Source organism: Patiria miniata, unplaced genomic scaffold (genome assembly GCF_015706575.1).
Source record: "Patiria miniata isolate m_02_andy unplaced genomic scaffold, ASM1570657v1 HiC_scaffold_3, whole genome shotgun sequence".
NCBI classification, from domain to species: domain Eukaryota; kingdom Metazoa; phylum Echinodermata; class Asteroidea; order Valvatida; family Asterinidae; genus Patiria; species Patiria miniata.
Window position 1 is genome coordinate 40301865 of NW_024037069.1, and position 16237 is coordinate 40318101.

The following is a 16237-nucleotide window of genomic DNA, read 5'->3' on the forward strand; positions in this document are numbered from 1 at the left end:
ACGCACGTATAGCCCTGTCTGAATTCAATTTAGGACGGACTAATACCAAATATTTACCCAAAAAACGTGTGTCTGGCAGAAGGGCGTACGCGCGTACGCCCTTACGCACGAGCACGTAATCGCCGAAATATTCCCAGCAAAAGAGCATGCAGAAAACTACCTCTATTTTAATGAAATTTAAACATTTCCGTCGGAAATTAACACAAGTTGTTTCAACAATTGATTCATACGTATGACAAATGTCAAATTCGTACGATTTATAATGTGCGTGGGAGAACAATGCAATTAACTTGACAGCGATTTTCAGGTCAAAACAATCAAATAGCCATGCCGGGCACCCGACGAATTGTCTTCGTCTACGGGCTTCAAAAATCAGTATCTCAACATTATACAAGAAGGACATTTGAAACATTCTTCTGTTTCGATTTGTGTGTAAAACAAAAAAATCTGATTTCGCTGTATCGCTTTTCCTCAGTTCCATGTTTTAATTTTAAACGTTCATTACCAAAAACGATGTTGTTGATAAAATTGTTTGATGAAATTGACACACAAACAATCCAGAAAATTCCAGAAAATAACAACATGAATTCGTCGTTTTTGTTTGAATGCTTTGACATACTTTATTGTATGATAAACAATGCACACACATCGTTTACATTTAAACGTTAATAAGTTATCATTCATCTAAAGTAAAAACAAATGCAATATCAAACAAAGGGAGAGTGACAAAATGATACTTAAAACGATTTTTATTTGCACAAATTGTACCACAATCATAATTTCAACACATACGCATTCATATAGTTATAACGAACATTACATGTTTCACTTTCCATATTAATTATGTAGAATCATGTCAATGTAGGCCTAACACATTTCTCTAAGATTTGGTCCGCCATAGTATAACTTTTGATAACCAGTACATGCACATGTAAATTACACAGCTTGTGACCTATCTCTGCTAAACACAACATAATTTGCTCAGTACGTTGAGCTGAGTGCACGGATGCCAGCACCTTTCTAATGCGGCCAGTCTTCCACTTTCACATAACGTATGAAATACAGGGCCAGTAAAAACAAAGGGAAGCAAAACGTCAGGACCATTTTTTTAAATGACTTTCTGCATGTAGCACTTTCAAAATCTGGGATATGAAAGCACAATTAATAAGCTTTCTTTTAGAACAAGAATCGTTCAAATCACTCTTGTACTTTTTCGTGTTACTGAAAGAAAAGTTACCTTTTTGTGATCCGTGAACAGAACATTAAAAAAGGTGTGTGTTCGAAATTCTGTAACTTGAAAAGTACATGAGTGATTTGAATGATTAGTGTTATACTAAAAGAATGCTTATTAATTGGGCGTTCATATCCTAGACTTTGAAAGTGTATACATGCAGAACTTTATCAAATAATTGGTCCTGCCATTTGGGTTTCCTGTTTTTTGACTCGCCCTGTACAGCGTGTGTACCGTATGTTGCCTGGCAAATACATTGACAACCTGTTCATTCTGGCCACTTGCTATCGAGCCCCCCCCCCCCCCCCCCCCCCCCCCCGATTTGGCTGGATTGTCTGAGATATGTCATACGGTGGCCTAGGGCCGACACAGCCAATTCATTGAGGGCTGTATATTCCCCCGTAGGCCGATTGGCCTGAAATATTATTGAAGATGAAGATGGTAACATAATATTAATCATATTCATGGCCCTAGGGGACTAGTCATGTGAAATTTCACCCCTTCATGAATTTCCATGAACCGAGTTGTTGGCAATGAGGCGCATGTTCCTTCTAAATGGATTCGCACTTATTTGCACCAGAACTACGAAATGCAATTGCCAAATTACCCTTTATTGCAGTTTTCACAAATTCCGATGGTTTTAGACCTTCGATAACAATTCTATTTTACTTTTTATCATGGATTAGACCATTCTGCAGATGCCGTATACCAAACATTTTGGTCTCTGAAATACAAGTTGCAACGACACCTAGTATAGTCATAAATATGATGTATTTTCCCTTAAATCTGAGAGCATGTGGTGGTTCGATTTCTTAACATTCTTTGTTCCTGGTGCGCGATTTAGCTAGCTTAACTTTGCTAGCAATCTTTCTCCATCATCAGTTAAGATATTGTTTTTCATTTTTTTTTTTCAGTTCTAGGCTTTTGACTCGGTACTTTTTAGACTACTACAAAGTTTTTATTTAAGTGGCGGGCATTTAAGATAAGACAAATTACTAGTCAAAAGTAATGGCTACAATCATTAAATTTAATGAAAACTTTCTAAATGAACACATTATCATTTTGTAAGCAGTTCTGGACGTCACAGTGCATTCCAAGATGAAACTTTTTCAAGAACAATTTCCCCTGCGGCATCTTTTGTTTCTTTTTTTCCCCTCGTCGCAAGTTTTGAGATCAATCACCACGTTAATGTCATATGTCAGCTAAACTTGATTTGACTATGTGAGTTTTCATCAATTAGTAATGGCTGAAATCTCTTAGGTCTTAATGAACACTTTCTACAAGCACATGTGATTATTTATCAATAACAAACTTGATAAGGTTTCATAACATTTCAATTTTTCAAAAACAACTTTCCCCTCGGGCAACTTTCTGTCTTGTTTGCTCTCATCCATCACAAGTCTTCAGATCCTTCACTACATGAAATGTCATTTGCCAAAATAATTTGATTGGACCATTAAAAGAGAAATCACCCATCTAATGGCATGTTAGTTCATCCACTCAACACGGATGGCATTAAACACAAGGCCATTCTCTCTCCAAGTGTTGATGATTACATGCATCCAATCGCCGAGATGGTTTCTGAAGACTTTCAAGTCTCGCCAAACCATTTGGGTAGGCGTCGAACATTGTGCGCATTTAAGGTAGGAAGATAAATTACGAGTCAGATCACAAGACAGAGACCTTAAGAGATTGCGTGAAGATGCGCGGAAGCGATAATCACATTTGGCCATTGCTTTGATTATTAGAATGGGCTTTTTCCCTTTCTTTTTTTAACTCCGAGAGAGCATTTGATGAAGATGACAAATCAAGAGGTCTCGTTCGTTCCGCTGAAACGCTGCACTTAGCTGATATTATTGTTATCGTCTCGAACAGCCTCCATTTATTGCTGTCGTTTATTTTTTATTGATGGGCTGCTTGCCAGACATGACCGGATGTAAGCTTTTGAAAAGCCAGGGTTTATTTTCTTGGATAAGACATTGTCTGTTCAAAAGTGCCATTAATCATCAAAATGACAATTGCTGTGTAGTTAACAAGCATGTTAACAGCAACGACTCTCGGCATTGATGGATTCTGAGATTTATGACCCTTGCAGATGATTCTTCTTCATTTATTCCATATTACTATTAGATACATTGAAGGTATTAAGCTTTTGATATCGGAACTGAAAGTACCACGGAATGTTTGGAGTGACATACAGTATAATAAGGCCTGTAACTTCATTTAAGTTGTGAAACTGTGAAACAAAGTTATCGTGAAGTCTTCGTAAGTTATAACAAGTCACCCAGTCTCAAGTCAAGTGACTGGGTATTCGAATGAATGGTGCAAAGTGGGTTCGAATCCAACTTGAGCAAATTGTGACAAAGGCGCTGTGACCGACTTGTGATTTGGCTTGCGATGGACTTGTGATTTGACTTTTGATGGATTTGTAGGGAGCGAGGCCTGAAATATCTGTCACCAATCCGCTCGCAGGGAGTAAGGCCAGAAATATGAGTGTGCTTCCTGAGGGTGATGGCTTGAACCCGCCTGGCATTGACGTCCAGTAAAAAGTAATCCCGTGCCTCGTTCCGTTCTTGTCAAAATAATCCCGGCGCAAACTGGTTAATAGGGAACACCGGTACATACTCTGTCATACAATAACTAGTGCACATGCGCCACTGTCATCCTGAACTCTGATCTTGTTACACGCACCATTTGTCAATCAGCACAGTTCTCTGTTTCAGCATTGGAAGGAAAAAAAACCCTCAAATCTTAAAGCTCTTACTGGCGGATCAGACGTTTGCACTCCAAATGCCTGCTCAAGTTTGAAGCAAACCCAGTTTGAAGCTGTGTGCAAACCTTTCCAAAATGAAACATGCTTCAGAAGACCTTCCCCTCCCAACAAACACAATAAATGTACCGCTATTCTATTATGTAGACGCATAGATGAAACTGCATAGGAAATATTTCATTCTCTTAATTTTTTGCATTTTCAATGGATTTGCAAACAACATTAAATTATCACAATTTTGTTAAGATAAAAATTTTTAAGCAGCCTATTGAAACTCAATTCTTTAAACAAAATCAATTTGAAAGCATCTCCATTTGCACATCTGAAAAAGCTACTAAAACTCTTAAGATATCTTTAAGACTGTGACAAAAACTCATATATTAATATATACAAATATGTTGAGCAGTGGATGGAGGGGGTTGTCACTGAGGCCTGTTTCTAGTAATAAGGAACAATCTGATTGGTTTAAAGATTCATGACTTTATCAGCTGATCATCAGTTGTCCAATCACATTCCAGCGCAGGGTTTCAGGGACCAATCACAGTCTCTATCTGAACTTGATGAATAACAAACAGGTAAAATAGCTGACCTTTGAATAATAAGGAATCATGTTTGGCTTGGTGCTGGGGGAGTGGTGTCTGTAGTTTTTGCACTCTGGAAGAAAGAAAAGTTGAAGCCATGAACATGGTTCAATAAAAACAAACTGATCAATTGTGCTAGAAGTGTCCTCCAATAACTGAATATTTTAACTACCCCCAAACTCTGTTTGCATTGTTTTTAATTTGGTGCTGGCTTTGTTGAATCAAATGGTACTCCTACTTTGGTTCTTACTTTCTTTTCCGTTGTTTGGGTGTGTGTTTTTCCTTTTTTCCCCACTTCTTTGGGGAAAAAGATTAACAATGTCTTTGTTTTTATTTATTCATTCATTCATTATGGAGGAGGGGGTGGTAGGGTGGGGGTGTGGTGAGGGGGGGGGGTGAGGGGTGTGGTGAGGGGGGTGAGGTGAGGGAGGGGGGACTAAGAGTTGGGGGGTTCAGAAATGTGCTGATCAAGAAATCTACATCAATTAAAAAACACAAACAGATCACATTAATGTACATCTACTGTGCTTCATTCTGAATAAATACATTTCACACAAGACAGGCTTCCAAACGATTGAGCCGTGGCGAATACAGCCAAAGTCAGGCAGGAGCATTAAACAACAGGAATAAACACAGTGGCGTTATGCATTATTCCGGGTGATTAGATTGACTTCCTACAAGGGGACTAATTAATGCCGCTGGTATGCTTCCACACAAACACACAGGATGAGTAGACATAAAGAGAGTTCCAGGCGGGCATAGCGTCCCTGGGCTTCCCCCTGCCGCGACAAACACCACATCCACCCCTGGGGTTAGTCTAATGTCTACAGCCCTGGGGATAGAGCCACCACCATCAACTCAAGCAGCACCCCTAGGGAGCTTTTATCGTGCTTGGAATTAATTCCAAACCCCAGACTGGAGTTAAAAAAAAAATTAGAAAGATGGAGTAGTAAGAACTGAGGCTGGAAGAGGGGGGGGGAGGTGGGGTGATATCATCGCGAGGTTGCTTGGAGGTTTTTATAGACGGGCTTCTGCATACTCTCTTGTGGAGTCTATGTTGGCAATATATCCTTATGAGAGGTAATTGCGCTAATTTCATGCATGGGCAGGCTTCTGTGGAGCCGGAATGCATAAATCGTAGCCAGAACGACATTTATCTTTTACAAGTGTGCAGACAGCAGGGTATGTTACTATCTAGATGAGCAGGCCATGCATAGATTTGCCCATGGTTTAAATTTCTAACTCACACATGAAGTATGTAAATTTACCAAATTTTGAATTCATCGTGACTTAGGCTACATGTACATACATGTACTTATATTATATGTCTGTATAGAATAAGGGCCTTGTTCACACTCAGATTACCAAACAGATGCGTTCTCCGTGCTATTTTCGTGTTTCACCTCGAAAAATAGATTTGTTTCTTCAACTGCTATTTTCCATGAAATGTAAAAGTTATTCACTTTTGAATGAGACATGGAATGAAAAAAAATCCACCGATGTTTAGTTTTGAATTATTTCTTCACAAAAATATAATTATTGCCTGCCAGACAATAATTTGGCTCTCGCAGGGCAGGTTCACTTGTGCACAAAATGAAATTCCTTTTTAAGAGAGTTGCAGACCCCCAAATCAGAATTACGTAGTTTTGTTCATTAAAATAAAAACATACAAATTGAAATTTTGTGAAGAGAACGCAATCCATTGTTTCAAGAGCACACGGTATGCATCATTAAACGGAAAGCTATCAAACAAGAGATTCTAAAACTTTATGAGGTACAGCGACTGGAAAAATGCAGTGCATGTATTGCAAAATGTTGTTTGGCACTGCACAGTTCCAGGCAATCGGGCGTCATTAACAACGCAACCCTGACTCACAATTTGCAGTCAGAACAATTGAACATTTCTTTTCCAGAATTCGTAATGTAATTGACCGTCATGAAATTGTGGCAGATGCTGTTTTGTATCACAGACGGATTTGAAAAACCTTGGCAGAATTTTCACGAGGACAATAACACATTTGTCATGGGTCGGTTTTTCAACATGTTTTTGCTATATTTCTGTGCTTCATATTTTGTTAATCTAAAACAAAAACAAAACATAAATGCAGCCAATTCATCTTAATCTCATCTTAACTTTGAAATCTTCAAGAAATTGCCACTGGACATTAAAACAGAAGAAACTAATGTTATGTTGAAGATGGTATGGTAAAAACAAAAACACACTTAAATTTCTACGCAAATTTAAGAAAATAAAGATTGTGGTTATGCTAGTCTTTTATGTATTACATGCATCTGAAGGATTATTTATTTCCCTTTTTTTTCAATTTGGATATAAACGTATCAATGCATGCACTTATTTAAACGATGCCTACCTTTAATACAGGCCTAGAAATATTCATGAGGTCACAGAGCTGGTTGCGGATTGGACGGATGGTTGCCACACTTTCATCCCTGCAAAAGAAAATAACAACAAAAATTGGTTGGAGGAATCAAAATTTACCGAAAATTACACCCTTACCCCATCCCCCCCAAAAAAAAAAAAAAAAAAAAGTAGATTCCGCCTTCCCCAAAATGTCTTTCATTGTAATATGAAGGCTGCCTTAATCCTGTAATAATCAGAGATTGTAAAGGGGAACACAAAAATATGGAAACAAATGTTCAATCGAAAAAACAAAATGGCAACATCTTGGTCTTTGTTTTTCTCTGTGTGGCACACATCATCACTGAGACCTCGCAATTTTTTTTCTCTACATCTGAATTCAAACACTCGTCAAAATACACCATCTATATAAATAAGAGAGAGTTTAACTCGGCCTCCGAGACGATGTTTGCTCATGAAAGGATCCGAGACCGCGGGCTCCCGCGGCGCCAAAAATCGCTCCACGTCCGTGGAAATATGCGGAGGGTGTCTTCCGCCGGGTCGGACACTTCGGGTCGTCCTGATTTTCCCGTACGGACCGGCGATCCGTTTCGTCGATTTTTCGTGACTGCGTTTTGCGCAGGAATTTGCCGTCGTGTGCGCTTTCACGTTGACTGCCTTTCCGCCCCCTGTGCTGGCTTTTCTGCGTGTTTAGACTGTGCGAGGTCAGCGGCTTCGACGTAGGGGTTCCGTTTACGTGTTCTACTTGGCCGTTCAGCAAAAGTGTTCACCAAACGGTTGTATGGGGTGACCTTGGTAAAATATTTTTTGTCCATGGTGCGTGGCCACCAAGTGTCCCTATTCTTTCATATGCTTTGCTTGCCGCCCCTGCGCTGAGTGCAACGAATACTCAGATTGACTACACATTAGTATGCCTTGCGCGGTCTGACCAATCGAAAGTCTACACTGTGTACTTTTGGGGTCTGCGTAAAACCGTCGATGGCAACGCGTACTGCAGCATGCTCCACACCCTGGAAGCGAGGTTGGGTCTACGGTGCTCGCTATGTTAAGTACAAGCGTGTGACGTGCGATAGAGTGCTGTTGCTTCCACCATGCATGGCTGAGTGTTGTGAGTTCGCTGCCCGCCACGTGTAATTCAGTGTCGCGTTATAAATTCGGGGGCATGTTTTGGGATCAACAAAGGATCGATGCGTTGCTTCAATTATCGCAATCTTTGAACTACGTTGGGTTGGAATAACGAAGGGTGCATAAATAATAATATCCATTGGCGGTTGTTGGCTGTTTGGCCTTGCTTTATTAGTTAGTGTTGAACCAACTTGAATCAAAGTTTAATCGACTTTTCCTCGCAGGTCTTGCAAATTGTATATAAGAAGATCAAGTTTACGTCCAATAGTGACCTTCCTCCATGATTCAGACTTTGTAATTGTATGGAAAACACTCAACATTTTCATTGCAAATGACACCTTCACGTTCTCATTGTTATGATTTAATGTCAAAACTGTATAATCAGCCTTCGCCTGTGTACTACGGTAAGCCTTTCAAGTACGTTTTCTCACAAATGCCACTGCCTCACAAAATGCCAATTTAACAGACCAACGGGAACATTTACAGACTGTTGCCATGGTACATAATTATCATGGGCGTCAATCGGTGGGGGACGGGGACCCCCCCCCCCTCCCCCCATTTTAAAGCGGTGGACACTGTTTTGGTCCCCCCCCCCACTTTTCTACCTTGAATAAAAAATTGTAGCTACTACATGTATAATGATTCTGTTACTCAGAATAGCTGATTCAATGACACCAAACTCGAAAATGATGTTTAAAAGATGATCTTTTGCTAAAAAAAAAATGTTTTAGTGGTCAGAAATTGCCTCAGATCGCACCACAGAAATTGCTTTTCTATAACTGTATGTCTTCTCAACTAAATCCCCCAATTACATTCAACTCCCCACATTTTCATCCCCAACTCTACGCCCTACCCGATCTATGATCGGGTAAATCAACGAGGGATCGATGCATTGTTTCAAATATTGTGATCTTGAATTATGTTGGGTTGGAATAACGAAGAGTGCATAAATAACAATATCCATTGGCGGTTGTTGGCTGTTTGGCCTTGCTTATATTATGGTTGAACCAACTTGAATCAAATAGTTATATCGACTTTTTCCTCGCAGGTCTCGCAAATTGTAAGAAGTTCAAGTTTACGTTTGAAATCATAGTGTGATACTGCAAAAACACTCAGGCATTAGGAATCAGGAATCCTAAGGAACGGCTATCAAAAATCTGGAAAACCAGAAACATCTGAAAAACTCTCAAGTGTAATAGGCCTACACACTGGCATTTTTGCATCTTATGGAGTCATCATTAATTAAGCTGCAGTTGCAATTTCTTCTACAAGGAGGTTTGTACAAACATCTGAACACCAAGTTCTATGAGTTTTCGACGATTTTCCAGGACTAAAATATGGCAATGACATTTAACAAAATTTTGTGGGAAACAGTTGTTTGGTATATTGATATTGTTGGACTTACTATTTGTTAACTTTTCAAAAGAAACTGTAATTAATTATCGTTATTCCGTCGTTTCATCCAAAGCAGCCTATTCAAAACAACCTTTACATGATGTGGATTTCCTTGCCTTTTCCATAACTGTTAATATTTTCCAATTTTCACGACTACATAGCGAGCACCGTAGACCCAACCAAACGCGAATATTTCATTACCTACGAGAATTGTTTGACATGTGAGATCAGTAGCTCTTTAATTATGTAGCGGAAATGAACGAATATCCAAACTTTGGTATGGGACCACCTTGGCATTACAAAACGATTTTTTTTTTAATTTGAATGCTTTCTTTTATATCCTTATCCCATTTATTTTTTTAGAATGACGGCATGCAAAATGTAATAACTTCACATACTTTTTTTGGGTCACATTATAATTGTTTAAATGTGCAGGTATTTGGAAACTAATTGTGTCGGGTAATAATTTTTCGGATTATGACTAAAATATTGTCGCTTCAACTGCGTACATTCGAGAAGCGCATGCAAAACTGATAATATTTTGACATCATGGGCACACGAACCATTATCATAATCGACTACCAGCAGATTCTAACGGAAATCGTTTTCGCCAGTTTTCAGTAATTGTTAAATTTAACGCCCAGGAAGTGGTTTCGTATATCAACATGGGTCTACGGTGCTCGCTATTTGAAGCACAAGCATGTGATGTGATATAGTGCTCTGTTGCTTCCATCATGTGTTTAAAGCTCCATGCTTCCAATGCTTCCACCAAGGCTGAGCGTTGTGAGTTCGCTGCCCACCACGTATAATTCAGTGTCGCGTTGATAATTTCGGGGGCCTGTTTGGGATCAACGAAGGATCGATGCATTGCTTCAAATATCGCGATCTTAAACGCAGTCACAAAAAAATCGACGAAAAAGTGTCATCCGACCCGGCGGAAGACACCCTCCACATTTTTCCACGGACGTGGAGCCATTTTCTCGTCGTAGGAGACCGCGGTCTCGGATCCTTTCGGGAGCAAACATTTCTCGGAGGCCGAGTAAACTTGACTTGCTCTTTATATAGATGGTTGAACCAACTTGAATAAAAGTTGAATCGACTTTTTCCTCGCAGACGGTCTCGCAAATTGTAAGAAGTTCAAGTTAACGTTTATTGACGAGTCCAATACTGAAAATTAATTATAACCTTCCTCCATATGATTCAGACCGTTTGTAATTTTATGGTAACACTCAACATTTTCATTTCAAAATGACACCTTCACATTTTATTGCATTATGATTTATTGTCAAAACTGTACAATCGGCCTTCGCCTGTGTACTACAGTAACCTTTCACTACGTTTCCGAATTGCGACTGCCTCACAAAATGCCAATTTAACAGACCAACGGGAACATTTACAGACAGTTGCCATGTACATAATTATCATGTGCGTAAATCGACGGGGGACAGAGGGAACCCCCCCCCCCCATTTTAAAGCGGGGGACATTGTTTGGTCCCCCCCACTTTTTCTTCCCCGAATAAAAATTGTAGCCTACTATAATGATTCTATTGCTAAGAATACATGTAGCTGATTCAATTACTCCAAACTCAAAACTTTACAAGATGATCTTTTGCTCAAATTGGTTTTAGTGGTCAGAAATTGCCTCAGATCACACCACAGAAATTGCTTTTCTATAACTGCATGTCTCCTCAACTATATCCCCCATTTACATTTAGCTCCCCACATTTTCATCCCCAACACTACGCCCTACCCGATCTATGATCGGGTAAATCAGCTTGTACTCAATAACAGCACAATTAGGGCTGCTGGGCTTGTACCCATAGACTCGTAAGTACATAATATCTGTGCTCATACTGTTTCTCCTTTTTTAGGGTTCATGCAATGGCGTTTTCTTAGGAACACATTTTTCGCAACTTTCTGCTCCTCTTAAATGTATGAAAACTATTTGACATCCTTTTTAGGCTAACTGTATTGAAAAGTGCACTTTTTTAAACATTTGAAATTGTCCACACTTTTCTACTGTTGCTGTGATGTCATTTCTGGAAGACACTGTTCAGTCTAGGGGTTTTCGGTTCAAATAGTGAACCCAAAATTTGCTCATTGGAAACATCTGTGAGAAAGGTTTGCTCATTGGCTTACTGCCATGTACTGACACAACAACGAATCATCAAAGAAATCAAAACTTACGACAGCAAAATATTCAAAATTCTAGCAACTTTTCCTGCTGAAATAGCTGTAACATTGAGGTTTCTGCCAGGAATGAAATCACAGTTTTGTTCATGAATATGGAAATTCGTGCTTGCATAAAAACAAAAAAGGCACCAAAATACCCTTGAAAATGGCTAAACGGAAATTGAAAATCAGGTTAAATGGGACACATGGGTGGATTTTCAAGGATTCCATTAAAAAAGTTACATTAAATGGGCTGTGTGGGGCCCTTTAAAAGCAGTACGAAAACAGCGATGATCTTGATAGACTGATAGGGACCTGTCCCCATATCGTATGTCCAAGAGGACAAGGAAAACCCTCATAGTTTCTGAAATTGTATTGGTTGCTAGGCGGCGATACTGCCTTCCCGATAGTCTGATTGGTCTAGTTCTCAAGTCTGCCCATTCACAGAAGTCATTTGCTCAGGTGTGTATATTCAACTATAGTCGACCCACACCAGAGGTCATCTGACAATGACAGACTGGCCAGTTAAGTCTCAAATCCCTATATCCGAGTGAGGGATGTTGATGCCGTATTCAGATTTAGGATGTTGACTGCTCACCATTTGGTCTCGCTGAGTATCGTCAGTATCTCGTCTTGATTGTCCTCCGGCACGACGTCCTCGTACATCAGCAACATCTCGTAGAGCTTCTCGGCTGCGGTCTTCCTGACCTGGGGGAGAACAACAAACCAGATAACAAACTAGAGATAAGACTACTGCCTCGTAGCAATCGAAAACAACAACAACAAAAATACAGACTGTTTGTGAGATAATTTATCTAATGCATTTTGCAGGTTGTACGGCAACTTTGTTTTGAAATTGTGTATGGGTTTGTCTCGGAATTGACCTTGCCACAAGCACAGGGAAATCTTTCAGTTAAATCCCATACGAACTCATGATCATTAAAAAGGTTTCATTGATGATTCAACGGTAATCGTTTACCACAAAATTATTGTTTGGAAGCATCTTGACCCGAATCCTGGGGAAACAAGAAGTAGCAGCTTCTGAGAGTAGTACTTCTTGCCAAAGTGGAATCACAATTCTGATTATGAGGTCAGAATTAATGAGAATTTGATTCCAACTACATGTAGCTCAGAGTGACCTACATGTATGCCAAGAAAATAATAAGTTCCGTGTCTGCTGGATCCAAATTGACTGGCTGCTCCTACCGAGACACAAGTTCCCTCCTCTACAACTCCCAAACACCTCAAAAGAACGACAGAAATACATAGGATGAAAATATGAAAGACTACACAAACTTTCAGGCTAAGGCCCCCCCCCCCCCCCAAAAAAGTCTCCGGTTTCTGGTATGGAGCTTGCCCAAAAAGTCGTGCGGCGGCGCGACTTTTTTTTTTTTTTTTACCTGATTTTTTTTGCTTCAAATGTCGGCTGATGACTGCAAATGGTGCCCGACTAAACTTAGTGCAAATATACGGGAGTCCAGAGAGGCCACATAAAGCTTATTCTCGACCATAACCCAATCTAAAAACACGTTAAAATTGTGCAGCAGCAGGATTCCAGTCAAACCAGTGAGTTTGGCAGTTTTGAGACATCATCTTTCATTGAAAAAAAAACTTTTTCATTTTGCTGACGCGCCTGGCTACGGCGACGCGTGCACATACCAAAAACCGGAGACTTTTTTTTTGTTTTGGCCTAAACACAAAATTGAACCATTTAGCATGTTTAGATCTATCTTTCAATGCAAATGCACAAATCATATTATAATTGCCTTAGTACAAAAACAGCATCTTATGAATACAAATAACAGGGATCTTGTGTTAGGATTAGTTCTATATTTAGTCTGCAATTGGAAGGTGTTACCATTTCTTTCAATGCTACAACTTTGCTTGGCATGTTCCCCAGATATTGTTTTCACAGCTATCAGACCGAGACGCTCCCAATTTTATGCTATTTGTTTTTGAAAGGTTAACTACACATTTATACGATGCTCGCAATTTTATGCCATTTGTTTTTGAAAGGTTAACTACACATTTATACGATTCATCCACGTACTCTGAAGCCAATAAAATATGTAACATCTGTTGCAGACATCGGTACAACTGAATTGGCACCTCTAAAGGTAGTATACATACATGCAGTATCATGTATGTGTGTACTTGTTCTACATAACCCAGCCTCGACTCCAGGGGCGCGTGCTCGTACCTTACACTAACCCCTGGCTGTGATGATGACGTAAATGACACTGAATGGCTATTCACAGCGTACTGCGCGGGCATTTCGAAGATTGCACGCCGGGCGCGCCCATAATGCGCTCGCGTGCTTAGCTTTACACGTAACGTCACGTATGAAAAAAAAAATTATGATTCAAAAGTCGCGATGCCTGTACAATATGGATTATGTCAGCCGCGTTTTTCGCTAAAAAAACCCTGTATCTGTGGTTGTAAAGGCACAAAACGGGTACGTACATTTAATACAAATCTTTGCTAATTAACACGACATCCAAACGTTGTGTTTGAAAGGATTGATTCTTCGAAATCACAACTTTTAACATTTTTAAGATGGCGTCGGCACATAAAACGGATAAACTGCAGCCCTAATTATAATGTATCGTATTTTGGCACATTTAAATTACACAATTCCAGGGGTTACGATCGCGCAAGGCATGATGGGAAACAACATGGCGCTGCAAGATCGTACCCACGGGGCACGAGGTTGTACATAACCCCACGGGACAGACATACAGATAGAGAACAACAGATCCTTTCAGTCCTCGGGAGTTGGGTCTTTTGTTCAAAACGGTCCTCTGTAGTAGGTTTATGTGCTTAGTCTATGGGAGAGTGTTACATTACAGGGACAAAGGAAAACACAAAGCATTGTCCTCGGGAGTATAGTAAAACAAGAGTGTCGGCTCAGACAGATTTTAAAAGGATCAAAACTTAAAAAGTGGATTAAAACAAACAAACAATTAAAACAGGAGCATATAATTTTTACAAGATTTTATGTAATGCAAACAGTAAGGAATAATGGGACCCTATTCTAAAATCGCACATGTAATGTAATTAACACTTTAAAAAATACAAAGAGTGAATTTGGTCAGTTTGGTAATTTGGTCCATTTCAGGGGTTCATTTTCAGATAAGGGGAGACCTCTTGGACAGACATTCAAACGCACTGCCTACGGCCCTTGATGGTCACGTGAAGACACTACATTCAGAACAACATAAGCTCGCGAACCATTACACAAACAGGGTGTGTCCCGTCCACGGGGCTCTCAAGAGTGGTAAAAAAAGCGCCCTCTCTTGTTGGCGCACGGAACCCATAACCACTGATTTAATGAACCCGTAAAATGGGGTAACTTTGGTCAGTAGGGTAACTTTAGTCAGCACCTACATTTCAGTTACAAGTGAATATAATGTCCCCATTGCATCACTGGCTTTGCTGTCTGTGAGAAGTCTAGTCCATGCCAAATGTTGCAGTTCCATTCTGGGGGCAATTTTCAAACATGCAACTGATTTACTGGGAAGTCACAACAATTTTTTTTTTTCAAGCTGCATGTATGAGACGATTACCAACGGCACACATGGGACGTAAAATCGAGGAAACAGCTTTGCTGAGGAAACGTCGCATGCATGAAAAAATGGGATGAGCAGGTAGTTAATACGAATTATGCAAATACTATTATGCAGCGTAACCTGGACTAACCCCATACTACCCACGGCATAATGCTGTAAGTTTTTTTTCCCCCCTTTCTTTTTCATTTTCCTTTTTTCTTCTCTTCAAATTCATAAAAAACGACACCGGATACCTCAACTGATCCTATAAATTATGAAAGAGGAAATACGAGTCTAGTGACTGCCGACAGAAAGGCCCGAGGGTATCGCTGGTTTGAGGTGCTCGTACATTTTAATTCAGTCTATAAGGAACTGTCTTTTAAGGATGCTTCTGTGAAATAAATTATGATTTAATTCAGTACAGACCTCAGAGTACATAGGTACTTTTTATTTTGCACCCCAGGCTGCTTTGAAGGCATTGATTTCCTCTTGCCGACAAATAATTAAAAATTATTCCAACTTTCCTGCAATCCTCCTACGAAAAAAATGGTGTTTAGGTTATCGTACTTGTAGATGTACTTGTACTCAAGGACTGGAAGGGCCTCAATGAGGACTCCCACTAAACAACATGTCCTCCATTTTAACCTAATGACTGCATCATACACGGTCCATCCTCCCGTGCTTGGTCCAACAGCAAATACAAATGTGACCTCATGGCAAGTTTCTTTTCACTGCCAACTTGCAAAAGCTGCATGTTTTATAACAATCGTCACATCCTTAAAAGCAATCTGAACACTCAGCACTGCAGGGGAGGATCTAAGAAAGTGGGTGGGGGTAGGTGTACCTAACCAGTTAATTCCCCGCCCCCACCCCACCCCCACCCCGCCCCCACACACCTACGTTCTGACACCCTTATGTTCCGACTGCACATATTCCTATCCCTAACCCTAACCCTAACCGTAAGTAACATAATTCTATGCACCGGTTGTTGGAACATAGGGGTGTCAGAACATAGAGAAGTCACCGAAGTCTCAA

At 40.0% G+C, this 16237-nt stretch overlaps 1 long non-coding RNA gene across 1 annotated transcript; it reads right to left on the reverse strand.

The window, feature by feature from the left end:
• Positions 1-731: 731 nt before the first annotated feature.
• Positions 732-12392, reverse strand: LOC119737827. The gene is made up of 3 exons (XR_005272408.1): positions 12253-12392; positions 6955-7033; positions 732-4655 (listed from the first exon to the last, which is right to left on the reverse strand). It is a non-coding gene; the product is annotated as an uncharacterized LOC119737827 (long non-coding RNA).
• Between the last annotated feature and the right edge of the window lie 3845 nt (positions 12393-16237).